The sequence below is a fragment of the Apteryx mantelli genome, chromosome 16 (assembly GCF_036417845.1).
Source record: "Apteryx mantelli isolate bAptMan1 chromosome 16, bAptMan1.hap1, whole genome shotgun sequence".
NCBI classification, from domain to species: Eukaryota; Metazoa; Chordata; class Aves; order Apterygiformes; family Apterygidae; genus Apteryx; species Apteryx mantelli.
This window is the reverse complement of record NC_089993.1, coordinates 21860296-21878499: the sequence shown is the minus strand read 5'-3', so window position 1 is coordinate 21878499 and position 18204 is coordinate 21860296. Positions and strand designations below refer to the sequence as shown.

Here is an 18204-nt window from a genome sequence, read left to right as displayed (position 1 = left end):
GGGAACAGAAACAGTTCAGGCTGAGTGCTGCCCCAAACTCCACGCTTCTCAGACCTCGAGAACTTGAGGAGCCCCTTGCTCCTGCAGTCCTTGCACCGGGCATTTGCTTCCTGCTGAGAAATGCCCCTGCAGTCTGCCCTGGCCAGGCAGCCAAGGGACAGGCACCCACCATGCAGTTTCGATGGAGCTGCCAGACAGCTCGGGCAGACTCCAAGTCCTGCGCCTGGCTGAGCTGGAGCAGATCTCAGCCTTCTGGTGCTGAGACATTTTTCTGGATCTGTCTCATTTGTGACTCATTTGCAGCTCCTTTCCCTGCGGAAATTGGTGCTCATCACTTGGGTGCATGTATGCTGTCGCCTGTGTGGGAGAATTGTACTTGCTTCACTTATCCTAGTGACTATTCTGTGCTCAACAAACAGTGCTGGCATGGCTTGGTAGCATGGGGGTATAACTGCAGCCTGCCATGGAGCTGGAATTCCCCCCCGTTGTCATTTTGCCTTTTCCGGAGATTTCTGAGTTTTGCTGAAAAGAAGATGACAGGAAGATGGGCATGCCTGTCTGCAGGATGGTCACTTACTACCTGGGAGTTTCCAGTTAGATTCATCTGCAGGAAGAAAGCAAGACATTATTGAGCAGCAGGGCTTGTTATGCAGTCTAAACCTTGGGTAGTGTTTTTTCAATAAAATAGATGAAAACAATGTCAGTGGCAGCAGCATGCACAGCACAGTGCAGCTGCAGGAGCCCAGGCTGGATTATGCAGATGTGTCTGTGGGAGAAAGAAACCAGCCTACCTTTGTGTCTTGTAATAAAACTTTACACTTGCTCAGTGCATTTTAATTAACTCTCTCTGCCCCTCCTGCCTGTGGGAGGCATCCAAACCCTCTGCATGGTGCTGGCAGCCTCCTGTTTTTTCGCAGCCTGCAGCAGCTGCATCAAATGCTTTCAGAACTGACAGTTAAAAAAGTCTGCCTCAGCCACTCGCTGCCGTGCATCCCGTGCCCTGGGAAGGTGCCTTGCTGGCTGTTGGGCTGCCTCCGCAGCAAATGGTCCTGACAGCAGCAGGGGTCAAGGGAGCATCCCCACTGGGGGAGCTAATGCTGGATGAATTGCGCCTTGTGAACAAGACTGTGTGAGAGAGGTTGCACCGGGAAAGGCCTGCTTATGAGAGAAGATTGAAGTTTGGCTCATTTAGCTGCACAAAACAAAGGCTGAGCGGGGACATCATAACTCTCCTGAAATACATCAAAGAATACACATCAGTGTGGGAGAAGAGCTGGTGAGATGCAGGATAATCCTTGCACAAGCACGTCTGGGTATAAACTGCCCCTGAATGAATTCAAACTAGAAATTGGGGTACTTTTTTGTAGTAGCTGAGGAATAATGTCCTGAAATCATCTCCTAATAAGAACAGAGGGCAAACTTCCGGACTGAAGCTCAGTTATTTGCACGACATGAGCCTTGCAATAGCAGGACTAGGTCATACCCATCTTCTCCTTCCAACTCAAGCTGCTGTGCTGAAATTACAAAGCCAGGACCTGCATTTTGCCAATGATTTCAGTTGCAGTAACAGTGAGAGTCAAACCCTCAGTGAGATTCAAGTGTGGCCCAGGCCTCTCCCTCCCTCTCCCTCTCCAGGGGTTAATTCAGCCCTGGATCCGAGTGTCTAAATACTGCCAGCTTTCATTCTGCATTCTGCTTTCCTGTTTGCAAAACCCATTCCTCCAAGGCAGCAAATGCCTCTGTTCTGTGTGCCTGAGGACATCTCACCGGGACGTACAAAGCTGTCTTCCCTCCAACTGAGAAGTCACTGGATAGTAATTCATAACCCCTAGAGAGAAAAATGCTCTAAATGCAGATGACAGGAGACCATGCTCATTAGCCGGTGGGTAGCTAATGAGAGACCTTGTGGGGCAGTAGTCACTAGTGACTGTGGAGTGTCACCTGGGAAACCTCTGCTCCAGGTGACACCATCCTACTGTGGCCTCTTCCCTGGGGAGGGGCTTCAAGGGGGGGATGTGAGCTCTAGCCTTGATGGAGTGGCAGAAAACTAAGTGCAAAAACTGTATTCTGTGTGTGCTCAGTGACACCCTCAGGAAACACTGTCCCCTTGCTGATGTGGTCCGAGGCTGCCTACGAGCATCAGAGCCTGTGGGATCCCCCAGCTGGGCTCTGACACGAGGCAGGCCGCTGGCTGGCCTAGAGGACATGTCCTGCGAACACGCACCATGGCCCTGCAGCCTCCACAGAGCTGCGACCTGCAACACACTTGGGGTGCAATGCCCCAGGGCAGGAGAGTTTGCGCTAGACCTGGACCCTTCCCTGACAAAGGCTGGCCGAGAGATGGGCCCTGGGTGACCCTCAATATGCTACGGCAGGGCATGGCGTTCAGTGTGTACTCTCTGCCTCCTTTTACAGCCAAGCATTAGCAGTGGAGAATGCCTAGATCTCCTGCTCATTTAAAGGATGCAACTGTCAGTTTTTGGGGTGGGGGAAGGGAAACAAGAGACTGGCAGGGCACATGGTTGCCCTAATGCGTGATATGGGCATAATGTGTGATATGTGTGAAATTGTCTGCATACCTAAATGTCAGCTGTGCTTTCCATGCTGATCTGTTATGTACATTGGTTATATGCACATTAGTAATGCCAAGGAAAAACTAGGAATTATACCATAAAGTTGTTTTAAGGATAAATGTGTCTAACAGTACAGGATTTATAAAATGCAGTGATGGAATTTAGTGTGATGAAGCATCTCCAAGAGTACTTGAATAGTAGAGGTAACGTCTCCCAGGGGAGCAGTGCATGTTCCACTTGCATTTCAGAAGGGAAATGTGCTTGGGTATTAGTCCTCTGATGACAAGTCTGTCAATAATTGGTACTTCATGTATAGTTTTATAGAGAGCTGGAGGTCTTCTGGAAGCCATGAGATTAGCATAATGATTGAATAATTGATATTACATGATTTATGTGATTTTGAAAAATTCACAGTGTGTGTTGTCTGGGGAGGAGTCCAATTAAGGTTGCAGTTCAGCCAACCCACTTCCCTCCTTCCTTCTCCACCTCCTAAATCTGGGAGGCAGGCAGGTAGGGAGAGAGCACACACATCATTTGCATTGCAGAAAGAGTCAACTTAATGACAACACTTCATTTGCATTTTTACTGAGCAGAATGGAGGTAAAGAGAGAAACAAGGCAAACATCCCCTCAGAAGCCTAAGGACATCTTTACCTTCATAAGCATGTCAGGTAATTTAAACTGCAGCATGACATGCATCCCTACATGGCAGGAGAGGGGTGTTCGTGGAGAAGGGCCCCTTTCCATGCTGCCAGGGAAAGGAGATCCTTTTAAGCAGGTTGTGGGAGGCTGCGCCCTGACCAGGGCTCCTGGGTGCAAGCAGCTCTGTGAGGACGGGATCACCATCTGAACCAGGCTTTTCATGGGCAAGAGCATGCCCCAATAGTTATGTCTCTGCATCCACTTCTGAAAGTGGAAGGGGGAGATGGGGGTGGAGGGGAGCCAAGAGCACCAGATGGGAATGACCAGTGTGTCAGATAGATGCCGACAATGCACTTTGCTGTTCTGTCTTTTCATGCTTCTGATTCTGGTATCAATTGCTTAATCCTTTAATTTGGCTCAACAAACACGATAAGCATGATTTACTCTTCATTCTTGCCTTGCGACATACATGGTCTCTCTGTGAACACATGCTGGAGGTGATACTGCTCAGGAAGGATGGGCCCCTCGCTGAGCATCTGCCCGCTGGCACTGGCCTGGGGCTCCTGGAGGGGGATGCACACGCTTCCCAGGATGCCGGCTCCTGGAGGGGGATGCTTGCACTCCCCCAGGATGCCGGCTCCTGGAGGGGGATGCACGCGCTCCCCAGGATGCCAGCTCCTGGAGGGGGATGCACGCGCTCCCCAGGATGCCGGCTCCTGGAGGGGGATGCACGCGCTCCCCAGGATGCCGGCTCCTGGAGGGGGGATGCATGCGCTCCCCAGGATGCCGGCTCCTGGAGGGGGATGGACGCACTCCCCAGGATGCCGGCTCCTGGAGGGGGGATGCATGCGCTCCCCAGGATGCCGGCTCCTGGAGGGGGATGGACGCACTCCCCAGGATGCCGGCTCCTGGAGGGGGATGCTTGCACTCCCCCAGGATGCCAGCTCCTGGAGGGGGGATGCATGCGCTCCCCAGGATGCTGGCTCCTGGAGGGGGATGAATGCACTCCCCAGGATGCCGGCTCCTGGAGGGGGATGCACACGCTTCCCAGGATGCCGGCTCCTGGAGGGGGATGCTTGCACTCCCCCAGGATGCCGGCTCCTGGAGGGGGATGCACGCGCTCCCCAGGATGCCGGCTCCTGGAGGGGGATGCACGCGCTCCCCAGGATGCCGGCTCCTGGAGGGGGGATGCATGCGCTCCCCAGGATGCCGGCTCCTGGAGGGGGATGCTTGCACTCCCCCAGGATGCCAGCTCCTGGAGGGGGGATGAATGCACTCCCCAGGATGCCGGCTCCTGGAGGGGGATGCACGCGCTCCCCAGGATGCCAGCTCCTGGAGGGGGGATGAATGCACTCCCCAGGATGCCGGCTCCTGGAGGGGGATGCACGCGCTCCCCAGGATGCCGGCTCCTGGAGGGGGATGCACGCGCTCCCCAGGATGCCGGCTCCTGGAGGGGGATGCACGCGCTCCCCAGGATGCCGGCTCCTGGAGGGGGATGCACGCGCTCCCCAGGATGCCGGCTCCTGGAGGGGGGATGCATGCGCTCCCCAGGATGCCGGCTCCTGGAGGGGGATGCTTGCACTCCCCCAGGATGCCAGCTCCTGGAGGGGGGATGAATGCACTCCCCAGGATGCCGGCTCCTGGAGGGGGATGCACGCGCTCCCCAGGATGCCAGCTCCTGGAGGGGGATGCATGCGCTCCCCAGGATGCCGGCTCCTGGAGGGGGATGCACGCGCTCCCCAGGATGCCGGCTCCTGGAGGGGGATGCTTGCACTCCCCCAGGATGCCGGCTCCTGGAGGGGGATGCACGCGCTCCCCAGGATGCCGGCTCCTGGAGGGGGATGCTTGCACTCCCCCAGGATGCCGGCTCCTGGAGGGGGATGCTTGCACTCCACCAGGATGCCGGCTCCTGGAGGGGGATGCATGCGCTCCCCAGGATGCCAGCTCCTGGAGGGGGATGAACGCACTCCCCCAGGATGCCGGCTCCTGGAGGGGGATGAACGCACTCCCCCAGGATGCCGGCTCCTGGAGGGGGATGCTTGCACTCCCCCAGGATGCCAGCTCCTGGAGGGGGATGCACGCACTCTCTCAGGATGCCGGCTCCTGGAGGGGGATGAACGCACTCCCCAGGATGCCGGCTCCTGGAGGGGGATGCACGTGCTCCCCCAGGATGCCGGCTCCTGGAGGGGGATGCACGCGCTCCCCCAGGATGCCAGGGCTGTTTTATGTATTGCCAAAGCCATGTGAGCCAGCTGTGCAGGACGACGCCAGATCCCCGTGTTCAGGCTGCCGGAGCCCTGTGCATGGGCAGTGTGGCCTCTCTCAGGGTATGGAGGGACTGTGCTGGTCCCTGCAACCTGCCCCACAGTGGCGCTGGGAGCCCGGCAGGCTTCCCCGCTGCGCTGCACTGCGCTGCGCTGTGCTTGGTGGCGCTTGGCCGTGGGCTCAGTGGAGCTGCCTGCGCAGCTGCAGCACGTTTGAAGAGGGGGAAGCCCAGAGCACTGTTACTATAGTTACTGCAGGGCTAAGGGTAACAGGCAGAGAGATATTTAAAAATTGATTGTTCTAGCAACAGCTCATCCTTGTTTGGCAACATCAGGCGTATGATGTCAGCTTGCTGAGCTGGGGCCCTGCAGCCTCTGAAAATCCCTTGTCCAAGAAGCATTTCGTGTGCAGGGAGTGCCTGGCTCCTAACGGGCGAGCAGGCGAGCTGCGAGCCGCTGCAGGCTGGGGGGGTGCTGGCGGGTGCTGCCGAGGCCAGGCCGGTGGGAGCGCAGTGGCGTGGTGCAGAGCCTGTAGCCGGTGCATGAGGAAGGGGCTTTGTGATCCTGCTGCTAATGGGGTCGCCAGCACTGGTCTGCGAGGGATGCTCCGCAGGGCAGCCGCCTCCTGCGTGGACGGCTGCTTCCTTCCCTTTCTGCTTCTGCCGAGTCCCTGCAGGGGCCTGGCAGGAGCAGGAGAGCTGGCGGGAGTGTCCGGGTTGAAACACCTCCCAAGCAGAGCCTGGGGTGGCCGCTGTTGTTGCTGACCGTGCGGTGGCGAGAGGAAGCCTTGTGGTCTTTCGGAGAGGCGGTGGCTTGGTGAGAGGCAGTGGCACACCAGGAGTGATGGCGTGAGGGGCCCGGTCTTGCGTGCCGCGGCACGAGGAGGGGCCAGAGCGGCGCTGGCAATGGGGAGGCTGGTGGCTGTGGAGCTGCCGCCAGGCAGGGACCCGCCTGCCCATCCCCTGTGGCCCCGAGCGCGAGGGATGCCCTGGCTGGTGGTGGGCAGCAGCGCTGCGTGCACCGGCGGGGCCGTGGGGCTGCGGGGCCTTGGGGACGTGGGCCAGACCGCTGCCGCAACGCGCGGCAGAGCCCTGCGGCCCCGCACGGCTGCCTGCTCCACCAGCAAGGCAAGCAGCGCTGTGCACGTTCAGGCCATTGCGGCCTCCTGCCTGGGGGACGCCAGAATGGCTTCTCGCAGGAGGTGCTGCCAGCCAGCAGCCTGCGGCTGTGATGAGCAGCTGCTGCGGATCAGGACCCAAACGTTTGCAGCTCAGTAACGGAGTGACACCGCGATGCATGGAGCAAGCGGAGCTGCGGTGCCTAATGCGCAGCCCGTCTGGCCCCCTCCCAGCGCCGTCACCGCCAGGGCCTATCGAGCAGGGACCTTTGCTTAAGCATTCCCGTGGAGGGAACACTTCAGCAGCCACAAGTAATTTAGCAGCACAGGGGATACTTAAGAGCACTTCAGGCTTGTTTCTAGGACAGGAAAAGCCTGGCTGAAAGAACAACAAATATTGGACTTGTTTTGTGTAGAGAAAATGGCTGCCACGGTGTCAGGACATTGTGTAAAAAGTGTTTTCATTCCTTGTAAATTAGCCCCAGGGCTTGTCCTCCTCCCGCACTTCCTGCGGCGCTCCAGGCTGGTTTTATTCACAGCGCTGAGCACTGTTGCTAGGTGCCAAAGAAGAGCACGAACGTTTTGTGTTTTTACTTTTCCAGACACCAGAATTAAAAGCTGACCATGTAGACTGAATTCTGCATAGATTTCACTCGGGAACAAATAGTTTTCACCAAGCAGATTCAGTTAGATGAACTCTTTCCCTATTCCATAGATTTTTCTTCAGTTTTGCTGCCTGTGCGGCCAGCCCCAGCCCCTCTCACCTGCGGGGCCCCTCCACCTCCTCCTGAGCACCAGCGTTGGCCCTGGGTCTGGGCTGGAAGGAGAAGCCCGTGTTCCTGCCTCCCTGCCCTGGCAGCTCTCTGGGCTGTCCATCCCGCACGGAGGACTGGGGTACCGGGGCAGAGCGAGGTGGCAGCAGCCGGAGGAAGCCTGGGGAGGGGCGGATGGGCTGGGCTGGCGCGCCCCGGGAGGCACGGTTCGGAGCGGGGCTTTGTGGGGAGCGCGCTCGGCCCCTGCCGACCAGCCCAGCCGGCACTGCGAGTGGCAGCGCGTCCCCGGGAGCCTCCTGGGCGGCTCCTGGGCTCCTCCTGCCTTGTGCCCATTTCGCAGCCTTCCCCGGGGGCAGGTGCCGCTGCTGTTGTCTGCTGACCGCTGCCTCACTACCGCGCTCTCCCACCCCCCTGTGCCCAAGGCATCCAGCGCCCCTGCTGCCTCTTAAGACCCGTGACCAATTTCTGTCACATTTCTGCCTTTGCTGTTTTTTTTGTAAGAATGAGGTCGTACTGCTGCCACTGACACCAGCCTCGGCAGCCCCGAGTGCCAGTGTCGCTGACTGCCCGTGTGGGTGGCGCACCCAAGCCCTCCGCACGGGGACAGTCCTCGGAGGGTGCCCGGGGGAGAGCAAAGCCGCATCTGCCAGAGAAGGGCATTTCCACAGTGCTGCTCTGGCAAGCGTTCGTGCGCTGAGGTCGTGTAATCACTCTGCTCCTGGATTTCCATGGGAGGACTCCGGAGACAGCGGGGAGGCTGGGAGGTTAGGCCTAGGGATTGCTGGAGCTGTGCACGCAGAGGGGAGGTGGACCTGAGAAGACCGTGTCCCCTCCAAGCCCGGAGGCAGCACAGAAACATCCAGGGGCAGGGACAGAGCAGCCGCAGCCGGTGTCAGATGTGAGAGTCCCACCGAGCCCTGGCGAGGAGAAACATTTGATCATTTGCATTTTATGCGTGAGGAGGTTAATTACAATGATGGTAAAGACAGTCTTTGGCATGACAATTTGATTAGAAAGGAACTTCAGTTCTCAAAGAGATCTAGCTAGGGGCAACTTCTCTCTCTGAAGCAGCAGTTTCTTATCCCAGAGGCCTGCAGTGGCCTATGGAGGAGGACTGGGGAGAGCTTTGGTATGATTTCATGCACCAATTGGAATATCTTTATCTGAGTCACTGCCTGTGCTTGTAAATCTCTGACTGTGAGCAGGGATGATAAGATCTTGAGGCGTTTGCGTCTGTGCAGTAGGAATTAGGAACGATACATTAACAAAGTTATTTAATTGCTCTGCACCAGTGCCAGGAGCTGGCTAATAAACAAGAAGATTCAGAATTGCTCATTTATGAGAATCAATTTGAACTATTTCTTGTTACTGAGACCTGCTGGGAAGGTCTGCATGACTGGAAAGTTAACATGTCTGGTTATAACCTATTTGGGAAAGATCAGGGGACCAAGGTGGGGAAAAGCCAGCCTACATCAAAGCAGCATTTTTTGTGCTGACAACTCATCAGCAAGTGATCCCAAAGACATAGAGGTGGATGTCCTGGTCTGTAAGGCATGAGAGGGGATGCTAGCTGGTATCTGCTGTGAAAAACAGATCACACGACAGAACAGGAGGGTCAGCTCCATGCAGGCTTACAGAATGAGGGAGAAAAAAACAGGTTAGCACATGATATTTCACTCAGAGTGACATATGCTGGAGGTCTCGTGCTGTCAGAACCTAAATGGACTTGACATTTCCAAAAATTGTAGATGACGCTTTCCTGACTCGGAAGGAGTTGCATCCAGTGCAACAGAATTCTGTATTAGCCCTCCTTTTGACAGATGAAGAGGGACTGATCACAGAACTAAACATTAGTGGTGGCTTAGATACAAGGGATCATGACTTGACTACATTTGTTTTGTGCAAACACAATAAAATCCAAATCAATAATATGGATATACACTTGGTGTTTTAAAAGGGTTAATTTCACCAAGCTGAAAACAATTATGAGGCATAGCATTGGGGAGGAAGAATTTCAGGAGAAAGATGTAAACAAGTGAAAGAGAAAACAGCTGAGAATAATGAAAGTGAGTGAGAAGCCAGGTCTACAGAATGTTGATGAAGCAGAAAGCTTCCCTAGGAAGTGGTGACCCTGCAAAAGAGGAAGGGGTGCTTTCAGCTAGGCTAGAAGGGCTAATGCATTTCATGGATGCAGTAGCAAATAGGGTAGAAGTGGAAATTTTTGTCAGCATGGCTGGAGCAGTGTGCCCAGTTCTGCTGTCTATGCCAAGGAGGAAGCTGATACACAGAAGAAGAGTCAGGGAAGAGCTGCAAAGATGATTACAGGGAATGAATATATGCCAGACTGTGAGAGCCTGCAGGAGAGGGATCTTTTTTCCTATCAAAGATAGGCTGGGGAAACAACTTACTTCTGTCAGTGAGTACTTATGTAGGAAATCAGCTACTGATAACAGGCAGTTCTATTGTCTGGCAGACAAAGGTCTAACTAGATGCAGCTGAAGACAGACAAGTTCAGATTAGAAATAAGCTACGCAAGAGAAACTGTGAGGGTAATTAAGCACTGGAGCAACGCACCTAGGATCTCTTCCTCACTGGAAATGCTGCAATGAAGATCAAATGTTTTCTTTCTGAAAAGATTTTGTGGTTGTTCAAAATGGAATTAATCTAGGGCAGTCTCATGGCCTATGCTCAGCAGAAGGTCAGGCTGGGTGATCATCAGGTCCCTCCTGGCCTTATTACTTGTAAATCTATATGCAGATAGGATACAGATGGTTCTCTAAAAAATCTGCTCAGTGAGGCCTCAGCACGCAGGAAGGCACCAGATAGGCAGCTGGAATAGAGCTGAACCAGAATGAAAGTGCTCAGGGGTCCCAGCAGAGAGGAGCTCCAGTCCTTGTGGTGTGCTCAGTGGGGAGGAAAAGGTCTCTGGGGAAGCAGAAATGGCAAAGGACTGAGCGAAGTCAAAGGCGGAAGTGCGGGTCTGTGGGCAGTGTGTAGGGAGAGCAGTGGGCTCTGCCTGCCCGACCTCTCCGTGGTAGTCGGAGGTGCTCCCAGTGTGAATGCGGCACCCGCGTGGCAGGGGCCAGCTCCCCGTGGCCGTGGGCGCCTGCTTCGCGCAGAGGCAGAGCTTCGTTAGGAAAAATGCATGCCTTTAAAGAAATCCTCTTGGAGGAGATTCTAACTTTGCTTCGGAATGTATTCCTTGTTGATTTTACTTTTCCTCTGACAACTCATTTTAAGGGGAGAAACTAGAAGTGCCAACACTCTGACCCAGTCATTCAGCCCAAACCTGTGCAGGTGAACCACCATTTCATTCACCTTTGAGTGTCCGTCAGGAATTTCCCCATCTATTTCCATGGCTGACTATTGGTGTATTTTACTCAGCATTTGAGTATTGTTATCTGTATTTGTCATGCCCATGGCAGTCTCCCCCAGTTTTTAGTAGCTGTTAATTTAAGTTATTGCTGCCTAGAATGCATTATATAGAGTCCTATTTGCATGAAAGAAATATTTGAATACATCAACATGCCTTGAATGCATAAGATTTAAACCACATGAGTACACACATTTAATGTATGGGAATCAGGAGGAATGAGAGCAGTATTATTGCCATGCCGCTCTTTCAGTAACTTTCAGGGTACTCAGACTCAGAGTTGAGCTTCAGGGACTTCTGAACTTAAGGTTCCCACGTGGGCTCTTGCTACCTGCTGCATCTCACCTCTTTCCCAAGACTACTGAAGCTCCAAATGTCCTATCAGCTGCTCTTGCCTTGGCAGAGGTCCAGCAAGTGGAAACACAGCAATTTTCCCATGTGGCAGGAAGCAGAGTCTAGATTCGCTGAGTGAGGATGTCTGGACCAGAGGCTTTCTTGCCACCCGCTATGCTTCACTGGTGGTTTGTCACTGTCCTGTGTTATGCCTCGCTTCCTGAAAGCCTTGCTGACCTTTATTGCATGTGTTTTGATGGTCTCTTGATGCATCAGTAAGGCAGCCTTTAGGAAGCGGTACTGTCCTGCTCCTGTGTCCTGCAGTCCCCCTGTTCACTGTGATCGCTGATACTAAATCACATTCCTGGCCATCTCCTCTGGGCTGAGTCACATGCAGACCCAGGAGTCCCCACTCTCAGCACAGTGAAGTTAAGCTCTCTAGGGCAACCTGTGGAGAGCTGCGTTTGGCGTTAGCAAGTGTCTGCATAGCTAGTGCTTCTCCGTGCCTGGTCCAGCTGCTTCCCCTTCTCTCCCTGCCAGTACAGTTGCTGACACACGCTTTTGATGGTCATCTCGTGTACCTTTGCCAGCATTTGCAGATCGTGTCTCTTCACTGGTGTTGGGCTGTACTCCTCTTGGTTTGTAAATACTTTTGAGACAGAGACACAGGACCAGCCTGTGGCACCTTCCTCCAAACCTGCTCACTCTGTGCATGTTTCTCCAATTTGCTTTGGCAGGTGTGAGACTTACAGGGCAGTTAAACAAATTTGCCACTGCTTGTTTCATTCTTTGTGTGCATTTTCCCTCCTCTGCATGTAAATGCGTAGACATCTGGTTTGGTCAGTGCCGTCCTTTTACAACTACTTGCCTTTGACTGCACAGTATCTGCTTTCTTTCTTACCACTTAACAAAAATTTCCTCTTCTTTCACTTCATATATACCGTTCTTCATCCTGAAGCAGCTGATGAACTTGTCAGTTCTGGAAATGTTTGGCATCTGCTCCACTCTCAGCCATTTGCTGGCTCCTCCATGCTCTATCCCTGCCCAGGTTTCTGTATGGTTACAGCTATGATATGTTAAATTTTTGAACCCTACAAAGTACAGTTGCTTTAGAGAATAAATCAACCCTATAGCAATGCCAAGGGACAGAGAGAGATTCCTTTCTGACTGCCTCCCTTTCTGTAATGCAGCAGTTAATTTTGTTTACCTGCAGCACCATCATGCCTGGATGCTGCGGTCACGGCCTCCGTTGTGCAGGGCGCGGTGCAAACACAGAGCAGGAGCACAGCCGGCGCCCGGGAGAGCTGGCGGGGGCACATTCCTCCTCCCCTTAAGCTGCTGACCTTTAGCATTGACCTGTCTAGAGACCTCTGATAGATCAGCAAGGTTCACTTTACATCAACAAATATAAAATATGGTACCTTATGTAAATGGCTTTTCTCCAGACTAAATAACTGTTCTTTTGTCAGATTTTCCTGCTGTATAACCCCCTACATTCCATTCCCTTTTTATTTGACCTATATTATTCAAGCTCCAATTCAATTCTACCATTGTGCAAATCAGGTGACCAAAGACAGATACTGTACTCCACTGATTCATAGCTGGCACCACAATTCCCTCTGACATATGTAAAATGCTCCTGTCTGTATGAGCCAAGATCTCACTAACCTTCCAACGCGGTGCTTGCGGATCAGAGTACAGACAGAGGCTCTGAGTCTGTTGACGCATGCAGCTACTCCCTCTACACTGTACTAGCTGCTGCAGTGGCATTTAAGCTGTTCTTAGTATCAATATTATTTCTACCCACATGTACAACTTCTTAGAGCTGAGACACTGCAATACATTCACAGCTGTCTGCCTTTTCCCACAGCTACTGAGAGGCTGGAGCCATGGATTCAAGGAGCATAGTTTTCATCCAGAAAATGTACTAGTATGGTGGTTGGAGTGGGGACACAGTTAGCCAGACTGCCCATGAAAATGTCTTCTCTTAGGATGTTAAGGAAACCTTCAAAGATCTTTGTTTAGAATTTGGTTTGATAAAGCCAGTCTCCCCCGTCCCGCCTCCCTGAAGAGGAGCTGGTACTTGCAGCACTGACCGGGATCTCCCCAGACACTGAAATTGCTCCAAATTTGAACAATCCATTTGAAAACTCTGCACGGGGGCTTTGGGTGCTATATGGTGAGGAGTGCAGTAGAGACTGGGGACACTGCATGCAGCAGTCAGCATAGCCAATTATCCAAACCACGTAGCAGGAACATTTTTCTGCTAGTGTCCTTGGTATATTCACAGAGACATCTCCACTAAGATGGTGCAGCTAGTCAGTAACTTACTTCTGCCATGCACTGAGCAAGGACACTCAGCAGGAAGTCCCGCAGCCTGGTAGCTCACAGACTGGTAAAAAAGGACCCTCCAAATGAGAAGTCTGTGCAGTGCAGAGAGGGTGGGTGAGCCAACAGCAGCTCTGAGGCCTCTGCTCTGGTTTCCTTTGTTGGCTATGAACTGCAAAGAGCTTTGTTTCTTTGCAAATGGGTGGACATCAGAGAGGCCTAGCCTGGAGGAAGAAGGGTGTCCCAGCTGCTGTGGGAGAAGGCTGCTTTTCTCCCACCCACAGAGGAGCTTTGCCCATTGCCAGTGCCCCTGGCAGGGAATTGCAAAGCCCCGGCTCCTGCGTGAAGGAGACGCCCGGCTGAGAGTGGCTGGGGAAACTTGTGCAGCTCTCGGCACCGTGACTGCGGCCGGCTGGGGCAGTGCATGGGGAGCTCTGTGCATGGGGTCCTTCCAGGGGCTGGGGCTGGTCCATCAGAAGAACTCGTCCCCATGGGACTTATCTTGTGCATCGCCTTGCTGCACACCAGGGAGGGAGGGAAGGGGCTCTGGAGTGGTGAGTTTCTCCTGCAGTCTGTACAAAGCTGATGTCTGGAGGGTTTTTGGTTTATGTGTTGTCATTAGGGCTTACATGAAAAAAAAAAGTGTGACTGTAACTGGGAGGTGAAAGCTAACAGCTTGTCTCAGCTATTATTATACATGCCAGAAGCAGTAATGATTAAAGGGACTGCACTGTGAGGTAAAGAGATGCCAGCCTGGAACCAGATGACTGGCTGATACAATTAAGATAAAGAAATCACGTATTGTTGGAAACAGGGAAGCAGAAGTGATGAAATGTGTGATTGGGAAGTGTGGGAACAAGATGAAATTAAAGAAAAATCACAATAAGGAGCAGAAAATGAGCAGGACTTGGAACAAGAGATGCAGTTGTTGAGAAGATAAGAAGAGCAGAAATAAACTGAGAGCAAACATCCTTGGAGTAGGAGAGGTGAAGACATACAAAAAAATCCTTCCAAACTATTAAAAATGAGCTGCTGTACTAAAATGAGAGCATACAATCTAAAAGAAATGGCAATATTATGCCATTAGCCTCCATTGAGTCTTGACCTCAAGGAAGGACAGAGCAAACTCTTACAAGTTGGGCTATGCTAGGGTGAGATTTTCTACAGAGACACAAACCTGTACAATTACTGCAGCTTTCAGGAAAGGTGCGCTTAATATTGCAAATGGGTATTTTAGTGACTTATCCTCCAGTAAGGACTCAGTGACAACCAGTAAAGCCAAATGTTCCTCAAACGTGTCTATTCCCAAATAAAAGCATTCTGAGGAAATGAGCAAAGGGCTGGCAGCACTGGGAAGGCGATCAAGACCGAGAACGCAGGGGTGACACAGTTAACGAAGACGGACAGTGAGACATGTCCATGTGTGTATGGACACGCATGTGCATGCATGCATCTGTGAGTGCACATGCTCGCACAAGGAGCTAGGAAGAAAAGCCTTGGGAAAGGTGGAATGAGACACTTCCAAACTGTCCTGGAAAAGTAAATGCCTGGATGCAATGGTGGAACAATGGTCAGGATGTGCATCTGGAAGCATGTGCAGTGTGATATCTTGGCATAAGCAGGGGAAGGCCTGCCCTCTCTCTGTAGGCCAATCTGCTATCACAGTTGCTGCTTTTGACTAAGACAAGTGATGTAACTACATAGTTATGTACCACCAGGAAAGGACTGAACAGTGCCACAGGGTGTCCAAGAACAGATAAAGAGACTGAAAACCTCAAAGGATGCAGTGCCGCATGTGGTGGCAGGCTGCCAGGAGGTGACGTGCTGATCCCCTTCAGTACAGCGCTCATCTGGCACAGCTGCCTTTCCAGGGCTCCCTGCTGATGCTCGGAGACAGCAGTGGGAATGGCTCAGACTTGCTCACCCTTGGCCACAGCTACAGCTTTCAGGATCGGTGACGCTAACGCAGCCAGCGGGATGCTCCAGCATGCAGGGGTCGGAGCTCCCACCGGCTGGGAGTCAAGGCTGCATTCAGAAGTAGCTACCAAACATCCTCAGCACAATTTCCCCCAGCAAGATACGTGCACACATGTATGCAGAGGCTCGACAAGTTCCTGTACAAGAGGAGAAAAAAGTACAAGGCATAGCGATTGCTATTTCTAAATACTGGGGAGGCTCCTGGACGTGCTGCTGACAGGGCTGCATAAGCAGATCGGTAGCACTGAAATGTGTGAAAGGAACGCTGTCCTTGTGTTGAGTACAAGATGTCTGTGTTGAGCTGCAACTCCAAAATCTGTCACTGCCAATGAGAAAATTGGCCGTCTCCAGAAGACAGAAGGGAGCTGCTCCTGGTAACAGCTTCCGACGGGAGACTAAGCACAGGCAGGCACTCGCTTTCCAAGAGCGCCGAGCGTCTTGGGGAAGGCGGCGCTGGCGGAGCGCAGCCCCGAACACGCCAGCGCAGGGGAGGGTGCCCAGCCGGCGCTGGGGGCTGCAGGGAGCCAGGGCCTGGGTGGGGAACGGCGTCTGGCATGTGCGAGCGCTGCCAGCGTGGTCCTGCCCCGCTTCGCTGCCTCGGGCTAGGCCACCCCAACCGCTCTCCGTGGGCCCGGGGCATCTCCCGCGGCTCCCGGACACACTGGCGCGTGGCCTCGGTGACGTGCCCCTCCGTGGGGCTGTTGCTCCCTGCAGAGGGGGAGCGATGCCCTACCTGGCAGCAGGTGGGCGGCACAGCGGCTCCAGAGCCTCCTCCTGCCACAGTAATGGGAGGACTGTCTGGGTCAGGCCTACACTGAAAACCAGCAGTGTGTCGGCCCGGGGGTCCTGGGGCTCAGCAGACCTGGGGACCCTGTGAACTCCGCCTGGGTGGTCTGGAGGCCTGGCAGGTCGGGTCCTTTCAGCATCTTTACTACATTAATCTGCCTCATGTTTGGAGACACTGCATGCCATGTGCTTCCATGAAGCGCGGTCTCCCGGGATTCCCTCCTGCAGATCTTTGCGCCCCCAGTATCCCTTGAAATTATCCAAGGGCTGATAGCGCGCTGCCGGAGGTAGTGGTGTGTGCTGGCTCCCTGCGTTTCCTCTCCTTACGGATCACTGATTTAGAGCAACAACAAAATATTTATGTAGTTAAATCCTAAATCTTATTGATGTGCTTGTTTTGTTGTGAGGGAATGAGCGTTGCTGTCCTCCTTTCATGATGCTTTCGGTAACTTCTCATTCCTTTTCAGGAAGTTATATGAATATGCACAGCCCACAGTCCTGTGCAGGAAGAAAGTTTTATCTAATCAGTGACATTAAAACTGCTGAACTTGGTAAATCTCTCAGATAGACTACAGGTGGATTCAAGTTTATTTATAGTTCCCAGAATCTTGAACTGCAATATACTGCTCTATTTGCAAAGAAAATAAATGCCGTCTTGGTGGAAGGTGCCTGACGAGGCAACGCAAGGGGCACGCCTGGAGCAGCTGCGCAGAGCGTCTCCCTGCGGCACCTCTGCTCCAGAGGCCCCCAGACTAACCACGCCAGGCAAAGCTCCCAGAGCGGGTCTGCACAGACGCTGTTTAGGGACAGTGGATGAGCCCTAGCTTGTGACAGGAGTTTTAAATTACAGAGTGGAGGCAACCTGCTCCTTTCCCCTTGGGTGCCGCTTGCTGGGACAATCTGTTTGGAGAATGAAATTGAATTTTCTCCATCATGTTAAAAAGCAAGTTTAAAACAGAGCATTTTCAATATGCTAATAGGAGTGCTGTGCCATCCGCTTCCCTCCTGGCAGGCTGCACTTGCTGTTCACATCCTGTACTATCGATCCACAGGCTGGTCCTGCTTTCCTCCTCTCAGTGTGTGTAGCAATGCTGTGGAGATGTATTTTCTTAAACCTTCAGGTTGCTGATTCCAGGATACATTTTTCACCCGTCACTTTCTCCTTGACCTCTGCAAAGAGCTATGGGATAGAAGTGAAATTCAAATCAGGCAACTGCTTTGTCTGCTCGCCCTGCATTTTCTTTCTCTCCAAAATAAAAATGAGAAAGTACAATGGCACCTGCACAGATGAATTGACTCAGGGTGAAGATTTTAAACTTTATTCAATAACGCGTTGGTATCTAGCCAGGAAAATATTATTTTATCTCTTTAACAGATGTGCTCTGAGCTGTTTGGGGCCTCCAAGCGATAGATCTTCCCCGAGTCTTGCAGGCATTTGCCATTACAGCGCATGGAAGGACAGTGCTGGCATCTATTCTGAGCTGATGGGAGTCGTGGAGATGTAATGATGCCGTTGACACCGAGCACTGGATGTACGGACCAGCTCGCCTCTGCAGTCTTTTGCCTCTGAACCTTTTGCTTTAGGTTCTAATCAGCAAAAATGGGTAAGGATGGAAGTATCCCAGAAAGGGTGGATTTATTGGTGACATTATGGGATGAAAGATGCAATCTTTCTCTCTTTAAATGATCACTGCCAGTTCCAGCAGTTCCTCCTAGTGAACAGATGTTTTGTGTAGCACACAAACGCTATAGCTCTGTGTAACTCAATTATTTCAAATCCATAAACAAGAATGGCCTCCTGCATATTAAGGTCTGGAGCTAATGCTTGGCTGTGGTCATTTCTTTTGGTGTGACAGACCCAGAAAGAAGGCAGGACTTGTGTGGTATAGGAATCCCATGTCATTATCCTGTCAGTTTTGCCCTCATGAAAGCTTGCTGGGCCAATAGCTCTGCACTGTTAATAACAGTCCAAACAACACCGGGCTTGTCTAATTCTTTTTCTTTTTTCTTTTTTAATTAATTGTGGATTACTGTGTTTT

The 18204-nt window shown here is 52.6% G+C and overlaps 1 long non-coding RNA gene across 2 annotated transcripts in view; it reads left to right on the top strand.

Moving 5' to 3' along the window:
- Positions 1–17622, top strand: part of LOC136993517 (uncharacterized) — a 149181-nt gene extending 131559 nt beyond the window's left edge. For both annotated transcript variants that reach the window (XR_010885868.1, XR_010885867.1), the window contains exon 3: positions 17541–17622. This is a non-coding gene — a long non-coding RNA (uncharacterized lncRNA). The remainder of the gene's footprint in view (positions 1–17540) is intronic.
- The last annotated feature ends 582 nt before the right edge of the window (positions 17623–18204 follow it).